The sequence below is a fragment of the Anomaloglossus baeobatrachus genome, chromosome 5, assembly GCF_048569485.1.
Source record: "Anomaloglossus baeobatrachus isolate aAnoBae1 chromosome 5, aAnoBae1.hap1, whole genome shotgun sequence".
Classification (NCBI taxonomy): Eukaryota; Metazoa; Chordata; class Amphibia; order Anura; family Aromobatidae; genus Anomaloglossus; species Anomaloglossus baeobatrachus.
The window spans coordinates 558432523-558453613 of NC_134357.1; the positions used below are offsets into that span (position 1 = coordinate 558432523).

The window sequence follows — 21091 nt, forward strand, 5'->3', positions numbered from 1 at the left end:
CCTCCTGTCCATCTGCCACACATTACACACCGGCCAGGTAATACAATGAAGAGCTAAGGATGTGGTGCGGTCAGAGGCCGTTCTCATACCTCCTGTCCATCTGCCACACATTACACACCGGCCAGGTAATATAATGAAGAGCTAAGGATGTGGTGCGGTAGAGGCCGTTCTCACACCTCCTGTCCGTCTGCCACACATTACACACCAGCCAGGTAATACAATGAAGAGGTAAGGATGTGGTGCGGTCAGAGGCCGTTCTGACACCTCCTGTCCGTCTGCCACACATTACACACCGGCCAGGTAATATAATGAAGAGCTAAGGATGTGGTGCGGTAGAGGCCGTTCTCACACCTCCTGTCCATCTGCCACACATTACACACCGGCCAGGTAATACAATGAAGAGCTGAGGATGTGGTGCGGTCAGAGGCTGTTCTCATACCTCCTGTCCGTCTGCCACACATTACACACCGGCCAGGTAATACAATGAAGAGCTGAGGATGTGGTGCGGTCAGAGGCCGTTCTCACACCTCCTGTCCGTCTGCCACACATTACACACCGGCCAGGTAATATAATGAAGAGCTAAGGATGTGGTGCGGTCAGAGGCCGTTCTCATACCTCCTGTCCATCTGCCACACATTACACACCAGCCAGGTAATACAATGAAGAGCTAAGGATGTGGTGCGGTAGAGGCCGTTCTCACACCTCCTGTCCGTCTGCCACACATTACACACCGGCCAGGTAATATAATGAAGAGCTAAGGATGTGGTGCGGTCAGAGGCCGTTCTCATACCTCCTGTCCGTCTACCACACATTACACACCGGCCAGGTAATATAATGAAGAGCTAAGGATGTGGAGCGGTCAGAGGCCGTTCTCACACCTCCTGTCCGTCTGCCACACATTACACACCGGCCAGGTAATATAATGAAGAGCTGAGGATGTGGTGCGGTAGAGGCCGTTCTCACACCTCCTGTCCATCTGCCACACATTACACACCGGCCAGGTAATATAATGAAGAGCTAAGGATGTGGTGCGGTAGAGGCCGTTCTCATACCTCCTGTCCGTCTGCCACACATTACACACCGGCCAGGTAATATAATGAAGAGCTAAGGATGTGGTGCGGTAGAGGCCGTTCTCATACCTCCTGTCCGTCTGCCACACATTACACACCGGCCAGGTAATATAATGAAGAGCTAAGGATGTGGTGCGGTCAGAGGCCGTTCTCACACCTCCTGTCCATCTGCCACACATTACACACCGGCCGGGTAATATAATGAAGAGCTAAGGATGTGGTGCGGTCAGAGGCCGTTCTCACACCTCCTGTCCATCTGCCACACATTACACACCGGCCAGGTAATATAATGAAGAGCTAAGGATGTGGTGCGGTCAGAGGCCGTTCTCATACCTCCTGTCCATCTGCCACACATTACACACCGGCCAGGTAATAAAATGAAGAGGTAAGGCTGTGGTGCAGTCAGAGGCCGTTCTCATACCTCCTGTCCGTCTGCCACACATTACACACCGGCCAGGTAATACAATGAAGAGCTAAGGATGTGGTGCGGTCAGAGGCCGTTCTCATACCTCCTGTCCATCTGCCACACATTACACACCGGCCAGGTAATATAATGAAGAGCTAAGGATGTGGTGCGGTCAGAGGCCGTTCTCACACCTCCTGTCCATCTGCCACACATTACACACCGGCCAGGTAATATAATGAAGAGCTAAGGATGTGGTGCGGTCAGAGGCCGTTCTCATACCTCCTGTCCGTCTGCCACACATTACACACCGGCCAGGTAATACAATGAAGAGCTAAGGATGTGGTGCGGTCAGAGGCCGTTCTCATACCTCCTGTCCATCTGCCACACATTACACACCGGCCAGGTAATATAATGAAGAGCTAAGGATGTGGTGCGGTCAGAGGCCGTTCTCATACCTCCTGTCTGTCTGCCACACATTACACACCGGCCAGGTAATACAATGAAGAGCTAAGGATGTGGTGCGGTAGAGGCCGTTCTCATACCTCCTGTCCATCTGTCACACATTACACACCGGCCAGGTAATATAATGAAGAGCTAAGGATGTGGTGCGGTAGAGGCCGTTCTCACACCTCCTGTCCGTCTGCCACACATTACACACCGGCCAGGTAATACAATGAAGAGCTAAGGATGTGGTGCGGTAGAGGCCGTTCTCACACCTCCTGTCCGTCTGCCACACATTACACACCGGCCAGGTAATACAATGAAGAGCTAAGGATGTGGTGCGGTAGAGGCCGTTCTCACACCTCCTGTCCGTCTGCCACACATTACACACCGGCCAGGTAATATAATGAAGAGCTAAGGATGTGGTGCGGTCAGAGGCCGTTCTCATACCTCCTGTCCGTCTACCACACATTACACACCGGCCAGGTAATATAATGAAGAGCTAAGGATGTGGAGCGGTCAGAGGCCGTTCTCACACCTCCTGTCCGTCTGCCACACATTACACACCGGCCAGGTAATACAATGAAGAGCTAAGGCTGTGGTGCGGTAGAGGCCGTTCTCACACCTCCTGTCCGTCTGCCACACATTACACACCGGCCACTGTCACAGGTCTGGGAAGTTAATGAACAGCAATTCCATCTTTAGGCCCTGTGCGCACGCTGCGTATTTTGCCACGTTTTTTGGTGGTTTGTTGCCCAAAACTGCATGCATTGTCTTCCCCAGCAAAGTCTATGAGAATTCAGACAGGCTGTGCACACGTCGCTTCTTTGTTCCTTGCAGTTTTTGTGGAAGGAAAGAGCAGCAGCATGTCACTTCTTTCTGTGTTTTGGAGGACTGGCAGATCAATTCCCCGCTGACTCGGGTCATTGGGGGATTGATCCCCGGTGTCTGGTCAGATGCTGGTCCCCATAAAAAGTCTATGGGGACCAGAATCCGGCACAAAGGGGTAGGAGCAAGCACTTCATACTCACCGATCACCGGCGCGGCTGTCACACTGCTCCTGCGGCCTCTCATTCTTCTTCCTGGACCGCTCATTAGGATCATACATATTCACGGCTTCCCCTGCCCACTGGTGGCTGTGATTGGTTGCAGTCAGATGCACTCCCACACTGACTGACAGCTGTGTGACTGCAACCAATCACAGCCGCCGGTGGGTCTATATTGTACAGTAAAATAGCGTGCAGTCCCCTCAATTTTGATACCCAGCTAAGGTAAAGCCTCACAACTGGTGGCTGGAATTCTCAGACTGGGGAGGCCTATGGTTATTAGGCTGCCCCTCCCCCAGCCTAAAAATATCAGCCTGCAGCCTCCCGGATCGCTGCATCCATTAGATGTGACAATCCCTGCACTTTACCTGGATCATCTTGATTGCCCTGGTGTGATGGTAATCGGGGTAATAAGGAGTTAATAGCAGCCCATAGCTGCCACTAAGTCCTAAATTAGTGATGGTAGAATCTATGAGACCCCATAGAAGAGAGGAAATCCAGAAACAGCTTAATTAAAAGAAACTTTATTAAAGACAGTGGGAAAAAAAGGACACCCTGTCCATCACCGCGTCTCACACAGATGACTGCTCTTACATGACAATATCAAAGTGAATGCGGCCACTTATAAAACCCACACAACCTCTGAGGAGGGAACAAACACGTCACCGAATCATCAAATCACCAAGACACGAGCAAATGACAACTTACCATGATAGAAGATTACAAGAAGCATCAATACCAACATTATATAAGTACACCCCATATAATACACAGTACAGAGAATATATAAGTACACCCCATATAATACACAGTACAGAGAATATATAAGTACACCCCATATAATACACAGCACAGAGAATATATAAGTACACCCCATATAATACACAGCACAGAGAATATACAAGTACACCCCATATAATACACAGCACAGAGAATATATAAGTACACCCCATATAATACACAGCACAGAGAATATATAAGTACACCCCATATAATACACAGTACAGAGAATATACAAGTACACCCCATATAATACACAGCACAGAGAATATATAAGTACACCCCATATAATACACAGCACAGAGAATATACACAGAGATATCCTCTTCTGTCACTTGTGGGATTCTCTCCAATAGATGAAACCTTCATATTCAGTGGATGAGGAAGAATTCTCTGTGGAGCCGATATTGCCCCGAACTCTATAAAGAAAAATGACCAATAATTAGTAATAATAATAATAATAATAATAATAATAATAATGCCACAAATTCCCATAAACTGTATATAATGAATGCGCTGATAATCACCTGGTAATAAACCCATCAGTATCAGTCACAGATCATTGTGGAATTCAGCCCTTTGGGATCTCTGGCTCCAGCTTTAATATCCAATGGGCTTCCCTTATATACAGTGACTGCTCCAATCCCCTCCTCCTGGATCTATCCCCCCGCTCCATGCCTCTAATGGGAAAAGACAACAGGGACGCCAGGTGCTGCTCTGCGACTCCCCCACAGACAGAGCATTGCATTCCCCCCCCCTTCCCCCAGGCAGAGCATCGCACCCTCTCTCTTCCCCCCCCCTTCCCCCAGGCAGAGCATCGCACCCTCTCTCTTCCCCCCCCTTCCCACAGGCAGAGCATCGCACCCTCTCCCCCCCCCTTCCCACAGGCAGAGCATCGCACCCTCTCCCCCCCCTTCCCACAGGCAGAGCATCGCACCCTCTCCCCCCCCCTTCCCACAGGCAGAGCATCGCACCCTCTCCCCCCCCTTCCCACAGGCAGAGCATCGCACCCTCTCCCCCCCCCCCCCTTCCCACAGGCAGAGCATCGCACCCTCTCCCCCCCCCCCCCTTCCCACAGGCAGAGCATCGCACCCCCTCTCTCCCCCTTCCCACAGGCAGAGCATCGCACCCCCTCTCCCCCCCTTCCCACAGGCAGAGCATCGCACCCTCTCCCCCCCCCCCTTCCCACAGGCAGAGCATCGCACCCTCTCCCCCCCCCCTTCCCACAGGCAGAGCATCGCACCCCCTCTCTCCCCCTTCCCACAGGCAGAGCATCGCACCCCCTCTCCCCCCCTTCCCACAGGCAGAGCATCGCACCCCCTCTCTCCCCCTTCCCACAGGCAGAGCATCGCACCCCCTCTCTCCCCCTTCCCACAGGCAGAGCATCGCACCCCCTCTCTCCCCCTTCCCACAGGCAGAGCATCGCACCCCCTCTCTCCCCCTTCCCACAGGCAGAGCATCGCACCCCCTCTCTCCCCCTTCCCACAGGCAGAGCATCGCACCCCCTCTCTCCCCCTTCCCACAGGCAGAGCATCGCACCCCCTCTCTCCCCCTTCCCACAGGCAGAGCATCGCACCCCCTCTCTCCCCCTTCCCACAGGCAGAGCATCGCACCCCCTCTCTCCCCCTTCCCACAGGCAGAGCATCGCACCCCCTCTCTCCCCCTTCCCACAGGCAGAGCATCGCACCCCCTCTCTCCCCCTTCCCACAGGCAGAGCATCGCACCCCCTCTCTCCCCCCTTCCCACAGGCAGAGCATCGCACCCCCTCTCTCCCCCCTTCCCACAGGCAGAGCATCGCACCCCCTCTCTCCCCCTTCCCACAGGCAGAGCATCGCACCCCCTCTCTCCCCCTTCCCACAGGCAGAGCATCGCACCCCCTCTCTCCCCCTTCCCACAGGCAGAGCATCGCACCCCCTCTCTCCCCCTTCCCACAGGCAGAGCATCGCACCCCCTCTCTCCCCCTTCCCACAGGCAGAGCATCGCACCCCCTCTCTCCCCCTTCCCACAGGCAGAGCATCGCACCCCCTCTCTCCCCCTTCCCACAGGCAGAGCATCGCACCCCCTCTCTCCCCCTTCCCACAGGCAGAGCATCGCACCCCCTCTCTCCCCCTTCCCACAGGCAGAGCATCGCACCCCCTCTCTCCCCCTTCCCACAGGCAGAGCATCGCACCCCCCTCTCTCCCCCTTCCCACAGGCAGAGCATCGCACCCCCCTCTCTCCCCCTTCCCACAGGCAGAGCATCGCACCCCCTCTCTCCCCCTTCCCACAGGCAGAGCATCGCACCCCCTCTCTCCCCCTTCCCACAGGCAGAGCATCGCACCCCCTCTCTCCCCCTTCCCACAGGCAGAGCATCGCACCCCCTCTCTCCCCCTTCCCACAGGCAGAGCATCGCACCCCCTCTCTCCCCCTTCCCACAGGCAGAGCATCGCACCCCCTCTCTCCCCCTTCCCACAGGCAGAGCATCGCACCCCCTCTCTCCCCCTTCCCACAGGCAGAGCATCGCACCCCCTCTCTCCCCCTTCCCACAGGCAGAGCATCGCACCCCCTCTCTCCCCCTTCCCACAGGCAGAGCATCGCACCCCCTCTCTCCCCCTTCCCACAGGCAGAGCATCGCACCCCCTCTCTCCCCCTTCCCACAGGCAGAGCATCGCACCCCCTCTCTCCCCCTTCCCACAGGCAGAGCATCGCACCCCCTCTCTCCCCCTTCCCACAGGCAGAGCATCGCACCCCCTCTCTCCCCCTTCCCACAGGCAGAGCATCGCACCCCCTCTCTCCCCCTTCCCACAGGCAGAGCATCGCACCCCCTCTCTCCCCCTTCCCACAGGCAGAGCATCGCACCCCCTCTCTCCCCCTTCCCACAGGCAGAGCATCGCACCCCCTCTCTCCCCCTTCCCACAGGCAGAGCATCGCACCCCCTCTCTCCCCCTTCCCACAGGCAGAGCATCGCACCCCCTCTCTCCCCCTTCCCACAGGCAGAGCATCGCACCCCCTCTCTCCCCCTTCCCACAGGCAGAGCATCGCACCCCCTCTCTCCCCCTTCCCACAGGCAGAGCATCGCACCCCCTCTCTCCCCCTTCCCACAGGCAGAGCATCGCACCCCCTCTCTCCCCCTTCCCACAGGCAGAGCATCGCACCCCCTCTCTCCCCCTTCCCACAGGCAGAGCATCGCACCCCCTCTCTCCCCCCCCCTTCCCACAGGCAGAGCATCGCACCCCCTCTCTCCCCCCCCCTTCCCACAGGCAGAGCATCGCACCCCCTCTCCCCCCCCCCCTTCCCACAGGCAGAGCATCGCACCCTCTCTCTCCCCCTTCCCACAGGCAGAGCATCGCACCCTCTCTCTCCCCCTTCCCACAGGCAGAGCATCGCACCCCCTCTCTCCCCCTTCCCACAGGCAGAGCATCGCACCCCCTCTCTCCCCCTTCCCACAGGCAGAGCATCGCACCCCCTCTCTCTCCCTTCCCACAGGCAGAGCATCGCACCCTCTCTCTCCCCCTTCCCACAGGCAGAGCATCGCACCCTCTCTCTCCCCCTTCCCACAGGCAGAGCATCGCACCCTCTCTCTCCCCCTTCCCACAGGCAGAGCATCGCACCCTCTCTCTCCCCCTTCCCACAGGCAGAGCATCGCACCCTCTCTCCCCACAGTCAGAGCATCGCACCTACTGCTGCACACTATTGCACCCAGAGACGGTGACCTACAATCCCTTTTTTATTTCCCCCTGAGACTCATACATGATAAGCTCCATCAGATATTACCTCCTGTTACATCACACTCAGGGCTGGAAACAGCAGAAACAGGGAAGAGGGGAAACATCCTGCTGCTTGTACGGCAACTGTGCACTGACTGCCGGGAACTACAGGCTCCTCCCACACAGGAGGCCGGTCACATGGGTGTGACGTCAGCAGAGGTCCTTCTAGCCACTGGGATCTAGACTCTACCGTCAGAAAGGGGGCTGAGGGCGGGAAAGGGCCAAGGACCGGGTTGAGTCTAGAATGTACAGGCTCCTGACAGGTTTTGGGCGTGGCCATTTGGGTTGGGGGCGTGGCAACGTTTTTTCCTCTTCACTATACTCATGCAGGCATCACCCCCCCCTCCCCCGCTTCTATTATAATCACCTCTATGCCCAGGTGGACTTACTGAAATAATGTTTAACATCAGGCTGCATTTTGAACACGCCCCTATCACAGGACCAGTTACCTCATACCTGTCAAGAGACCGTACATTCTAGACGCAACCCTAGCTATATGGCTGCTCTGTGCTTTCAGGACCTGTGATGATGTCACATGGAGGGGAGGAGTCAGGGGTCACATGATCAGCTCCTCAGTGTATGCAGGACTCTGCTGTGCTGGGTGTCATGGTGCTGGGTGAGATGAAGTTTATGTGTGGGGTCAGGAGGGGTTTACAGTGTGGATGTAGCAGAGCTGAGTGTGTACGTAGCGGGGCCGAGTGTGTACGAGGTGTACGGAGCGGAGCCGTGTGTGTACGAGGTGTGCGGAGCAAAGCCGTGTGTGTACGAGGTGTACGGAGCGGAGCCGTGTGTGTACGAGGTGTGCGGAGCGGAGCCGTGTGTGTACGAGGTGTGCGGAGCGGAGCCGTGTGTGTACGAGGTGTACGGAGCGGAGCCGAGTGTGTACGAGGTGTACGAAGCGGAGCCGAGTGTGTGTACGAGGTGTACGGAGCGGAGCCGAGTGTGTGTACGAGGTGTGCGGAGCGGAGCCGAGTGTGTGTACGAGGTGTGCGGAGCGGAGCCGAGTGTGTGTACGAGGTGTGCGGAGCGGAGCCGAGTGTGTGTACGAGGTGTGCGGAGCGGAGCCGAGTGTGTGTACGAGGTGTGCGGAGCGGAGCCGAGTGTGTGTACGAGGTGTGCGGAGCGGAGCCGAGTGTGTGTACGAGGTGTGCGGAGCGGAGCCGAGTGTGTGTACGAGGTGTGCGGAGCGGAGCCGAGTGTGTGTACGAGGTGTGCGGAGCGGAGCCGAGTGTGTGTACGAGGTGTGCGGAGCGGAGCCGAGTGTGTGTACGAGGTGTGCGGAGCGGAGCCGAGTGTGTGTACGAGGTGTGCGGAGCGGAGCCGAGTGTGTGTACGAGGTGTGCGGAGCGAAGCCGAGTGTGTGTACGAGGTGTGCGGAGCGGAGCCGAGTGTGTGTACGAGGTGTGCGGAGCGGAGCCGAGTGTGTGTACGAGGTGTGCGGAGCGGAGCCGAGTGTTTGTACGAGGTGTACGGAGTAAAGCCAGAGCAGAGCTGTATGTGTATGATGTGTGTGGAGCAGAGTCACATGTGTCCCAGTTGCTGGAGAATGGAAGGATAAAATAGAGGAGTTGGGGTTCATATTTAGCCTGGAAAAAGGCTGAATGTTTAAAGGGAATCTGTCACCGTTTAAAGTTGTGTGTTTTGTATTTTTTATTATTAATATGGGCACACGGGTGGCATAGAGTTGACATTATCATATATATATATATATATATATATATATACACATACATATACAGGTGGCCTAGAGGTGACATTATCCATTATGTATGTATGTATGTATGTATATATATATATATATATATATATATATATATATATTTCATACACACATACATTATCGATAATTTCACACCTAGGCCACCTGTATATGTGTGTGTGTGTGTGTGTGTATATATATATATATATATATATTTATTATATTATATACACACACACCAGCTGTACTACCCGGCTTCGCCCGGGTTAATAACTGTTCACAAAATAGAATGTATTAACAAAAATGTATACTGCACACAAAAACCACAAAACAAATAGAAATGTAATTATTAAATGGCAAAAACTAAGCTAATAGAAGCATTTCACAACATATATTTCAACACCCCAGATATTCCACACAGGTTTAACTAAATTGGCTAAGTAATGTGCTCCGTCTGCCTCTTTCCCCGTCTGCCTCTTTCCCCGTCTGCCTCTTTCCCCGTCTGCCTCTTTCCCCGTCTGCCTCTTTCCCCGTCTGTCTCTTTCCCCGTCTGTCTCTTTCCCCGTCTGTCTCTTTCCCCGTCTGTCTCTTTTCCCGTCTGTCTCTTTCCCCGTCTGTCTCTTTCCCCGTCTGTCTCTTTCCCCGTCTGTCTCTTTCCCCGTCTGTCTCTTTCCCCGTCTGTCTCTTTCCCCGTCTGCCTCTTTCCCCGTCTGTCTCTTTCCCCGTCTGTCTCTTTCCCCGTCTGTCTCTTTCCCCGTCTGTCTCTTTCCCCGTCTGTCTCTTTCCCCGTCTGTCTCTTTCCCCGTCTGTCTCTTTCCCCGTCTGTCTCTTTCCCCGTCTGTCTCTGTCTGTCTCTCCACCGACATCTTATTACCTCACATATAAGCTTCTTATACTAAGAATGTCTTTTGTTCCTATAGCAACTAAATCACATCTCCTACTAATAACCTGTAGTTCCAGGCTCCATTTACTTTAATGGAGGCATGTTTTTTGGAGAATAACTGTAAAGCGCGGGGTTAAATTTTCCTGTCAAAACATAGTCTACGATGGTCCCTGGGTCACATGAGGTGTCTGTGCAACATTTCGTGATTGTAAATGCGACGGTGCGGATATACTTTTCGTTTCACTTTTTCACCATTATGTAGATGGGGGCAAAATTGATTGGTAAATTGGAACGCGCGAGGTTAAAATTTCGCCTCACAACATAGCCTATGACGCTCTCGGGGTCCAGACGTGTGAGTGTGCAAAGCGACTGTGCAGATCACACACACACACACACACACACACACACACACACACACACACACACACACACACACACACCCCTCCCCCTCCCCATCTCTTTAGTATGCCGGTGACATCAGGTGCGTGGCTAGAAATTCCTCGCCTACACATTCTGCCTGCCGTCCCTCCCTGCACTGTTCCGCCCTTCCATTGCTAGTCTTCAATGTTGATGTGCGCAGGCGCTACACAGTCACTGCAACTTCACCATGCAGGAGAGAGACAGCAGGCAGAATGCACAAACAAAAAATGAAAAAATTAAAAACTTTATCACCCCCTTTTTACCCCAAAAATCTTTGAAAACTAAACAATAGGAAAAAATACACATTTGTTATGGACGAGTTTAGAAATGCCCGCTCTACCAAATATAAAGTCAATTAATCTGATCGTTAAATGGCGTAGAAAGAAAAATAAAAATGCCAGAATTATCTTTTTTTAGCATTAAAATGCAATAACAGGCGATCAAAACATTGTATTTACCCAAAAATGATGTAATTAAAAATGTCAGCTTCAAAGACAAAAAATAAGCAGTCACTGAGCCCCAGATCCCGAAAATGAAAATGCTACGTGTCTCGGAAAATGGCGACCAAAACGCTCTTTTTGTTTTCTTAGTGCAAATGTTTTTTTCTCCAGTTAGATAAAAGTAAAACTATACATGTTTGCTGTCTACAAACTCGTACTGGTACACCATTCTGAGTCTGAACTGAGTGCAAAAACCTAAAAAATCTACACTATATGGAGAGAAGGTATGCACACCAATGACTATGTAAGGGTATGTGCGCACGTTGCTTTTTACCTGCTTTTTACCTGCTTTTTTGCTGCTTTTTCTTCTGCGCTGTTTAATGCCATAATGGATGTGTTCTTCTATTCAAGCAAAGTCTATGGGAATTTGGGTTTCTTGTTCACACTATGTTGTTCAAAATGCTGCCTTTTTGTGGCAGAACTTTGGTCAAAAACTCAGCTTTGCAGTGCAAAACCCAAATGGCAAAAACAATTGACATGTTGCTTCTTTGAAAAGCTGAGTTTTTGACCAAAGTTCTGCCTCAAAAAGGCAGCATTTTGAACAACATAGTGTGAACAAGAAACCCAAATTCCCATAGACTTTGCTTGAATAGAAGAACACATCCATTATGGCATTAAACAGCGCAGAAGAAAAAGCAGCAAAAAAGCAGGTAAAAAGCAGGTAAAAAGCAACGTGCGCACATACCCTAAGGGGAATATATGAAATAGCAGAAACTGCTGTGTGAATACTGACATAAAAAATCCAATAGCTATATGTGAGAATGAAATGTGAAAAATGGAACCTGCATTACTGCCATGAACATATGAATCAAGAGAAATTTAGCTACTGAATTGATCAATACAACAGAGCCCCAACACTACGCCAAAGTATTTCTCTACGTTGGGGTCCCTAGCTTGTGTGTGTCCTCTCATGCAGTTAAAAAACTTACCGTGTATGGGAAGCTGAGACCCAGGCTATATATGCGTATAATGTGGACTGGCAATAGGTGTGGTGGGGAGGGTTCACAAACGAAAGAGTACAAATTAATCAAGAAATAACGTCTGGAACACCATACTGAGTCTGAACTGGGTGCAAAAACCTATTGCCAGTCCACATTATACGCATAAATAGCCTGGGTCTCAGCTTCCCATACACCAGGGGTGGGGAACGACTTTTTATGCGGCCCCCAGGCACATTCCCAGGGACCGCTGTGCTCTGGCAGCAGCCGCGCTTTTCCCGGCTGCCGGCCCTTTAAATCTCACTGCCTGATGCCTTGAGGGTAGATGCTAGAATGTATGGGCTCTATCCAGATCCTGACTTCCAGGACCTGACTGCAGCCCATACATTCTAGGCTTAACCCCGGCCTGTGCTAGTGTGCTCTGGTGGGCGGGGTAAGTATGTCACAGAAGAGCTGCAGCAGATTTACCAGCCTCCCGGACCTGCTGTGTGTGTGACTCCTCCTCCCCCTCACTGTGAGTACGCAACCCATCGCTGCCCCCCCCCCCCCCCGCTAAGTGCTGTGTACTCCCTCGTGCTGTGTGTACCCCTCAATGCTGTGTACCCCTAATGCTGTGTACCCCCCAGTGCTGTGTACCCCCTCGTGCTGTTTGTACCTCCCAGTGCTGTGTACCCCCTAATGCTGTGTGTACCTCCCCAGTGCTGTGTACCCCCCCAGTGTTGTATGTACCCCCTAATGCAGTGTGTACCCCCTAATGCAGTGTGTACCCCCTAATGCAGTGTGTACCCCCTAATGTTGAGTACACCCCTAGTACAGTGTGTACCCCCTAGTACTGTGTGTGCTCCCCTAGTGCTGTCTGTACCCCTTGGGTGATGTCTATGCCCCCCCAGTGCTGTCCGCACCACCTAATGCTGTCCATGCTGCAACCAGTGCTGTCCATGCCACGGTCAGTGCTGTCTGTGCCCCCTTATGCTGTCCGTGCTCCCCAGTGCTGTGTGCCACCCCTCAGCACTATGTACCCCCCAGTGCTCTGAACTTGCTACTGCTGTCTGTACCCTCCCACTGCTTTCTATGCCCCCCAGTCTGTGCCCTCCTGTTGATGTCTATGCTCCCCCAGACTTCTCTGTGTCTCCCTAGTGATGCCACCTAGTGCTGTCCGTGCTGCCACCTAGTGCTGTCTGTGCTGCCACCTAGTGCTGTCTGTGCTGCCACCTAGTGCTGTCTGTGCTGCCACCTAGTGCTGTCTGTGCTGCCACCTAGTGCTGTCTGTGCTGCCACCTAGTGCTGTCTGTGCTGCCACCTAGTGCTGTCTGTGCTGCCACCTAGTGCTGTCTGTGCTGCCACCTAGTGCTGTCTGTGCTGCCACCTAGTGCTGTCTGTGCTGCCACCTAGTGCTGTCTGTGCTGCCACCTAGTGCTGTCTGTGCTGCCACCTAGTGCTGTCCGTGCTGCCACCTAGTGGCCAGGACCTGGGACAGAACGTTAGCTCTATTGAACTCCAACTCCAGAACACTCTACCCAGCACGGACTGGGATAAGATTCACTCTAAAACTAAGGAGACGATAGCCGAATTCAGAAGAACCTTACAAGAGCGAAAGAGGTCCAAGTTTGTAAGAGATCAGGACGACTATTCCAGGAATCGTGTCTACCGTTGGCAGTTCGTAGAGGACAACCCTAGGCGACCAGCTTTTTACAATCGCTATTCTTCATCGTCTGGATCGGATACAGAGCAATTTATTCCTCGACAAGCCCGTTTTTTAGGCCAACGTTCAAATCAAAAAGGAAGACGCGGCGCAGCAAGAGGGGCCACAGGAACCATACCGACCTACCACGTGCAGACACGATCTCAGGTATTAACTTAGTGTATAACATCTCTTCTTACAATCTATCTGTAACTGAGTCACGTGTATTGCAAAAAGGTTTATCCTTTTGTCCCACTCCATCCTTTAACACATTTGTATTGGATCAGGAGATGAGGAGGTTTTTTAGGACCCTTAGGTTGAAAGCCCATTTCAGCACGGATAGGGACACACCTATTGAGACAACTCCATCCACTCCCGACAACATGTTTCGGTTGAAGCAGCTGGATTTGAGAATTCCCAGCTCCTTTAACCCGCCTAAGTCTTATCATCCGATCGAAACTTATGTTGCCTTGGTTTCCAGGGATATTGGTCAAACATTAAAATCGGTCGATGAGGGGCAATTTAAGATAAAACATAACCTCACCATAGAAGAGAGCCGGGCAATGTCCGATTTGAAAAATAATCCTAAGATCGTTATTAAACCGGCGGATAAAGGTGGGGCCATAGTGGTACTTGACAAAACATATTATGTCAATGAGATATTGAGCCAACTTAGTGATACTGATACCTATTGTCCCATTCCACGTGACCCCACATCCCACATACAAGGACTGATTAAGAACATAGTTGACCTCTATCTTACCAATAACACCATAGACCAGAAACTGGCGGAGTTTCTCATCAAGGCACACCCCATAACACCGGTATTTTACACGCTACCTAAGGTTCATAAAAACATGAACCAACCCCCTGGACGCCCCATTGTAGCGTCCACTGAATCCGTTCTGTCCCCACTTGCCATCACGGTGGAACGAATTCTCACTCCCCTGATAACAGAGATCAAATCGTATCTCAAGGATACCTCTGATTTTTTGACACACTTACAACAAGTTGGGATGTTACCTCCTGGGTGCCTACTGGTATCCTTTGACGTCAATAGTTTGTATACTAGCATCCAACACCAGGAAGGGATGCAAGCTGTAGACTGGTTTTTGTCCAAATATAGTTCTTATTCCCCGATACAGAACAAATTTTGCCTGGACCTTCTCCGTATTGTTCTCGAAAACAACTTCTTCTTGTTCCAAGATCAATTTTACGCTCAGAAACGCGGGACCGCGATGGGCTCAAACTTAGCACCCCCTTATGCTAATATCTATATGGCGCACTTCGAGGAGGTTTACGTTTATAATCACCCACTATGGTTAGAACATTCTGTAACCTGGAAAAGGTACATCGATGACATATTCATGATTTGGAGGGGGGACTCGGTGACCTTATTTCAATTTTTTACTGACCTGAATTCATTCAGACAGGGTCTGACTTTTACCATCCATCATGACTCACATGAGATCAATTTTTTGGACACTTTGGTAATGTTATCTGCTGGCACCTTGAGTACAGATTTGTACGTTAAACCCACTGACCGGAATAGCCTGTTACATTACACAAGTTGTCATCCACGTCACACGAAACAGGGACTCCCCATTTCCCAACATAAACGTGTTGAACGTATTGTATCGGACCCTTTACAACGCAATATAAGATCCACAGAGATGCGCAACAAATTTCTTCAAAGAGGGTATCCACCTGAAATTGCGGATAGGAGATCTTCCCAGAGACCTACCATTAACAAAAAGGTTCCACGGGTTTCATGCATTAATACCTACCATCCTTTTTCACCCTTAATTAGGAGCATCATATGCAGGCATTGGCCACTTTTGAGCAAGGCCTACCCGGAAGTGAGTGAGTTCCAATCACTCCCTTTGTTCTGTAATAAAAGACCACAGAATCTTCGTGACAATTTAGTCAGAGCCGACATTGGCTCTAATAAGATTGTACAGAGACAAACCTTTTTGGGCACCCCTAAGAGAGGGAATTTCCCGTGTCATCACTGCGTGCAATGTAACAATCTCACCAGGGGTGACACCTTTACCCATCCTTTGTCAGGTCGCGTTTTTCCGATACAGGGATTTTTCACCTGCGAATCCTCTTATGTAGTTTATCTGATCAAGTGCCCGTGCGGTCTCGGATATGTTGGAGAGACTACCCAACATGTCCGAGACCGCATCAGTAAGCATAAATCCACAATTCGGTGCAAGCAGATCCTACTACCCATCCCGCATCACTTCATTACATATGGACATACAATTGCCCAATTGAAGTATCAAGTACTTGAACATGTTCCTCCCCCTAGAAGGGGTGGCAATCGAGTGCGTACCCTTAAGGAAAGAGAATCCTATTGGATTTTCACTCTCAATACATTGGAGCCCAGGGGTCTCAATCGAGAACATGACATGTGCTTATAACTCCCTTTATATATGATCCATTCTTCCTTTACAAGAGTCTATATGTCTTCTCACGAGATTACATTATGTCTTATTGGATTATTATTATTTATCTTGGGTGTCCTTAGGTCTAATTATGTCATTTAATTCCATTAGGTATCTCGGTTTCTTATTATTTTATCTTGTTCATTATGTGTATAACTGTAAAACTCCAATATAAGGGCAAATAGCAGTAGAATTATGACTCTATGAATGACCCCAATCTAATTCTTTTTCTTTTTTCTTTTAGGCACTTTCCTCCACCTGACCCCTGCACCAACCGGCACTTGTTTTGGTCATCCATCTACATCTGCACTATGTAGTATCACCATGTGGCGTATCCTCCAGTTCACCTTAAGTGCATTACGACCTTTTGCCTCACATGGACGCTACAGTTTATAGTCTACTCTTTCCAACACACTGGCCGGTGTTCTGTGTCCGGCTTGGGCGCTGCGCCAATAGCCAGGCGCGGCGCCTTTGCTGCACGCAATCCACGGTCCAGCCTGCACCTACACCCCACTGTCATCTTGTGACACGCCCCCCTACGAGTGTCTTCCAACCACAGCACCTCACATTATCGGCGCGTGTGACGCTCCCCGCGCATGCGCGGTGCACTGGTTGCACTGCGCATGCGCGGCGTGCGCTTCACCGGCCACACGCTGCGTTCCACCGTCCAGGAAGTCGGACGGGGAATGCACTGCTCCCTAGTATAAATAAGTCCCTTGCCACGGTCGGATGCACTCCTCCCTGGGGCCTACACCCGATACCCTGCACCACCACTGAGAGGTATGTGTACCGGTTCATTCCGGTCTAAGCCACGATATCAGGAGCCTTTATCCATTGTTTCTTATGCCCTCTTTCACAGTCCCTATACAGCGCTCTGTTCGCCCTTTACCTCCACCAGCATACACCAGGTATGTTATCTGGCCTACACTATGGTGTCTGATATATTCATCCCATATACTATTATTTATGTCATGTTCCCTATAGGGTTCCCCATAGAGCCCCACTGGGACGTTTTTTCCCTTGAATTTCCACAGGGCCTTAATGATTGAGTCCCTTATGCTCATAAAGGTAATATCATTGGAACGCTCTGCACACTATATGTACCTTATATTGGTGTTATTTTTTCATGTATGTACACTTATTTTTTCATGTATGTACACTTCTAATTTTTTGCAATATTTGCCTATAGAGATTGTGACCCTGAAACTACTAAGAATCTTTCAGCTGCACCAATATGTTATTTGGATACACCCTTATAACATAATCTAATACGTGGCTATCATATAACAATACAGGTATTCCTTACCTTTTTTCAAAAACTATTTTTCATGGATAGCCTGTATATATCCTTACACTAGTACATGCGATACACATATCTTGTACTGTTCACGGTATACGAACTCCCCCCTCTTCTCTCCAGGCACCCTTGCCTTTTCATGAATTTGAGGCAACTGAAAACCCTTCAGTGAGTGCATTCTACCAACCCTCACTACACCCATTGGGGTTTTTCCAGCAGTAACTCAGGTAGTGACATTCATTCCTTTTTAAAAGATTTTTTTCTTTTCTCTTTTCTCCTTTTCTCTCGTTCCCTCTCCCTTCTATCGGAATATGCAGTGGTCACTGATGTGTGTCCTATGTTCCATATCTCTTTTAGGTAGTACAACCCACCACCTATTCATTATCATACCATTTATCTTATTTTTCATATTTCTGAGGTGACTGGGAATCCTTTGATATAAGAGCCCCTCTCACCTAGATTATGGAGTGACATCCATTACCTATCACTGTGTAGGGATATAGGTAGTTTCATCTTTACCTCTTGGTCTCACGGCCCATGTTTTTGTCACAGCCCATGTGTCATAATAATTCTTATGCCATTTATTTTAGATTCTACCCAATTCCAGCTTTTGGAATAGGCTCGCATTGTCTACACTAGAAATTCTAAGTGCATAAGGTACCGAGACATATATATGTTCACACTGCTATATTGGACACAGTATGAAAATCGAGTTCTTTTCTCATAATCAGGTTTTTGTGATTTTGATATGATGTGTGTTCACTCTTTTGACTATGTAGGATTACGAGTTTTCCATTTGTACCATTGGCAATGACGCGATACAATTGAACACACACCACCGTGTTACTCATATAGGTGTGTATCCATTGTGCCTGACTTTGTTTTGGTTATTTCTTTTTTATTTTATTTTATATTTTTTTCTTGAATAGTCTCTCAAATGGGCCTTATGGGAATTCTCTGTTCCCCTTTGTATAATTGCATCCTTTATGCTTTTTAGGAAAATTCTTGCATGTGCATCATGGTTAAATGATTTATTGTACCACGATATACTGGATTAATATGCTGTACTAATTACATGTTTATATTATTTTGTAACCCCCTATGATCGTAGATAACCATGTCCATGATTAAGACCTGTGAATAAGGTCGAAACGTCGGACGATTTATCATCCTTTTTTGCACTAATAAAAGAATTTTCAGCATTTCAAGGAGTCTTTTATCATCTCATTGATCACTTTAGTGTGCCAGAGCTAAGTTTATTATATTGCCACCTAGTGCTGTCCGTGCTGCCACCTAGTGCTGTCCGTGCTGCCACCTAGTGCTGTCCGTGCTGCCACCTAGTGCTGTCCGTGCTGCCACCTAGTGCAGTCCGTGCTGCCACCTAGTGCAGTCCGTGCTGCCACCTAGTGCAGTCCGTGCTGCCACCTAGTGCAGTCCGTGCAGCCACCTAGTGCAGTCCGTGCAGCCACCTAGTGCAGTCCGTGCAGCCACCTAGTGCTGTCTGTGCCACAGCCAAGGCTGTCCATGCCCCCCTACTGATGTATATGCCCCAGCCCCCTCCTGTGATGTATATGCCCCAGCCCCTCCTGTGATGTGTACTCCCAGTGTCTCCTGTAATTTATGCACCCCAGCTCCTCCTGTGATGTATATGCCCCAGCCCCTCCTGTGATCTATATGCCCCCAGCATCTCCAGACCGAGACAAACCTGGAAAAGCAGCTGTGAGAAACAAGATGATCAATATCACCGAACATCACAGTCACACCAAACAGAAGCAGCTCCTGCCTCCACAGTAGGGGTGAGTTAATTAATCGTTTGACCAAATATAGCTGGGTTATTTTTCAAGTTGATAATGTTGTTCGGCCCCCAAAGGTTAGTAGGAAATTCCAAATGGCCCCCGGCAGTAAAAAAGTTCCCCACCCCTGCCATACACGGTAAGTTTTTTTAACTGCATGAGAAGACACACACAAGCTAGGGACCCCAACGTAGAGAAATACTTTGGCGTAGTGTTGGGGCTCTATTGCATTGATGAATTCAATAGCTAAATTTCTCTTTATTCATATATTCATGGCAGTAATGCAAGTTCCATTTTTCACATTTTCACTCTTACATATAGCTATTGAATTTTTCATGTCAGTATTCACACAGCAGTTTCTGCTTTTCATATATTCCCCTTACATAGTCACTGGTGTGCATACCTTATCTCCATATAGTACAAACTCGTACTGACCTGAGTGATCATACTGACATGTCACTTTTAACATTGAACATGGTAAATAAAAAAAAACCAAAAAAACAATTGTATGGTCCCCCCCCAAAAAAAAAAAGTATTAATAATAGTATTTGGTTGGGTCACATAAGAACATAAAAATAAATTAGATCATCAAAAAGTTAATTTATTTCAGTAATTCAACACAAAAAGGGGAAACACATATTATATAGAGTCATTACACACAGAGGGGTCTATTCCTATATATTATATAGAGTCATTACACACAGGGATCTATTCCTATATATTATATAGAGTCATTACACACAGAGGGATCTATACCTATATATTATATAGTCATTACACACAGAGGGAACTATTTCACATGTTTATTATATAGAGTCATTACACACAGGGATCTATTACTGTATATTACATAAGAGTCATTACACACAGAGGAATCTTGTTAAAGTGTTTATTTCTGTTATTGTTGATGATTATGGCTTACAGCCATTGAAAACCCAAAAGTCATTATCTCAGAAAATTAGAATATTACATAAGACCAACTGAAAAATGATTTTACACTCAGAAATGTTGGCGCCTACTGAAACGTATGTACAGTAAATGCCTCAATACTTGAGGGGGCTCCTTTTGCATTAATTACTGCATCAATGCAGCGTGGCAAGGAGGTGATCAGCCTGTGACACTGCTGAGGTGTTATGGAAGCCCAGGTTGCTTTGATAGCAGCCTTCAGCTCGTCTGCATTGTTTTTGTTTTCTCCTTGGCACAGGTAAGACGCTTCTGGCGTTCTCTAATGGTCATGAGTGGCTGGACACAAGGAATGCGACAGTTGTAGCCCATGTTCTGGATACATCTGTGTGTGCTGGCTCTTGAAGCACTGACTCCAGCAGCAGTCCACTCCTTGTGAATTTCCACCAAATTTTTGAATGGCCTTTTCTTAACAATCCTATCAAGGCTGCGGTTATCCCAGTTGATTGTGTTCCTTTTTCAACCACACTTTTTCCTTCCACTCAACTTTCCATTAACCCCTTCACGACCGCGGGCAGTAAAATGACGTCCTATTTTAACGTGACTTAACGACCAGGGACGTAATTTTACTGCCTAAACTTCATTTGATTGCCGTGGCCATAGCAACGGCTTTCAAATGATATCCCCTGCTGTTTCTTACAGCAGGGGACCTTTGCTTGACCCCAGGGGGGGTGGCATCGCAACCCCCCATCGACGATCGTTGTGATTGGCTGTTCAAATCTGAACCGCCAACCACAACATTCGCACTGATTTCGGCAAAAATAATGCCCAAATTAGTGCGATACAGTGAGATCCTGCTATGATCTATTGTAGCAGCTACAGCAGATCATAGGTGGATCTCAAACATGCCGCCCCCAGCCCCTGCAGCACTGATTGGAGCGATCGTGCTATGACGCGCAATCGCTCCAATCAGTGTGCAGTGGGGCGGTGTGATCTGCCTGTGGCCGCCCTACCCAGGCCTGTGCTGGTCTGGGGACC

General features: G+C 49.6%; 1 long non-coding RNA gene across 1 annotated transcript in view; it reads left to right on the plus strand.

Annotated features, from left to right (window-relative positions):
• Positions 1-8040: 8040 nt before the first annotated feature.
• Positions 8041-21091, plus strand: part of LOC142312356 (uncharacterized) — a 141096-nt gene continuing 128045 nt past the window's right edge. The window contains exon 1 of the long non-coding RNA XR_012754364.1: positions 8041-8105. This is a non-coding gene — a long non-coding RNA (uncharacterized LOC142312356). The remainder of the gene's footprint in view (positions 8106-21091) is intronic.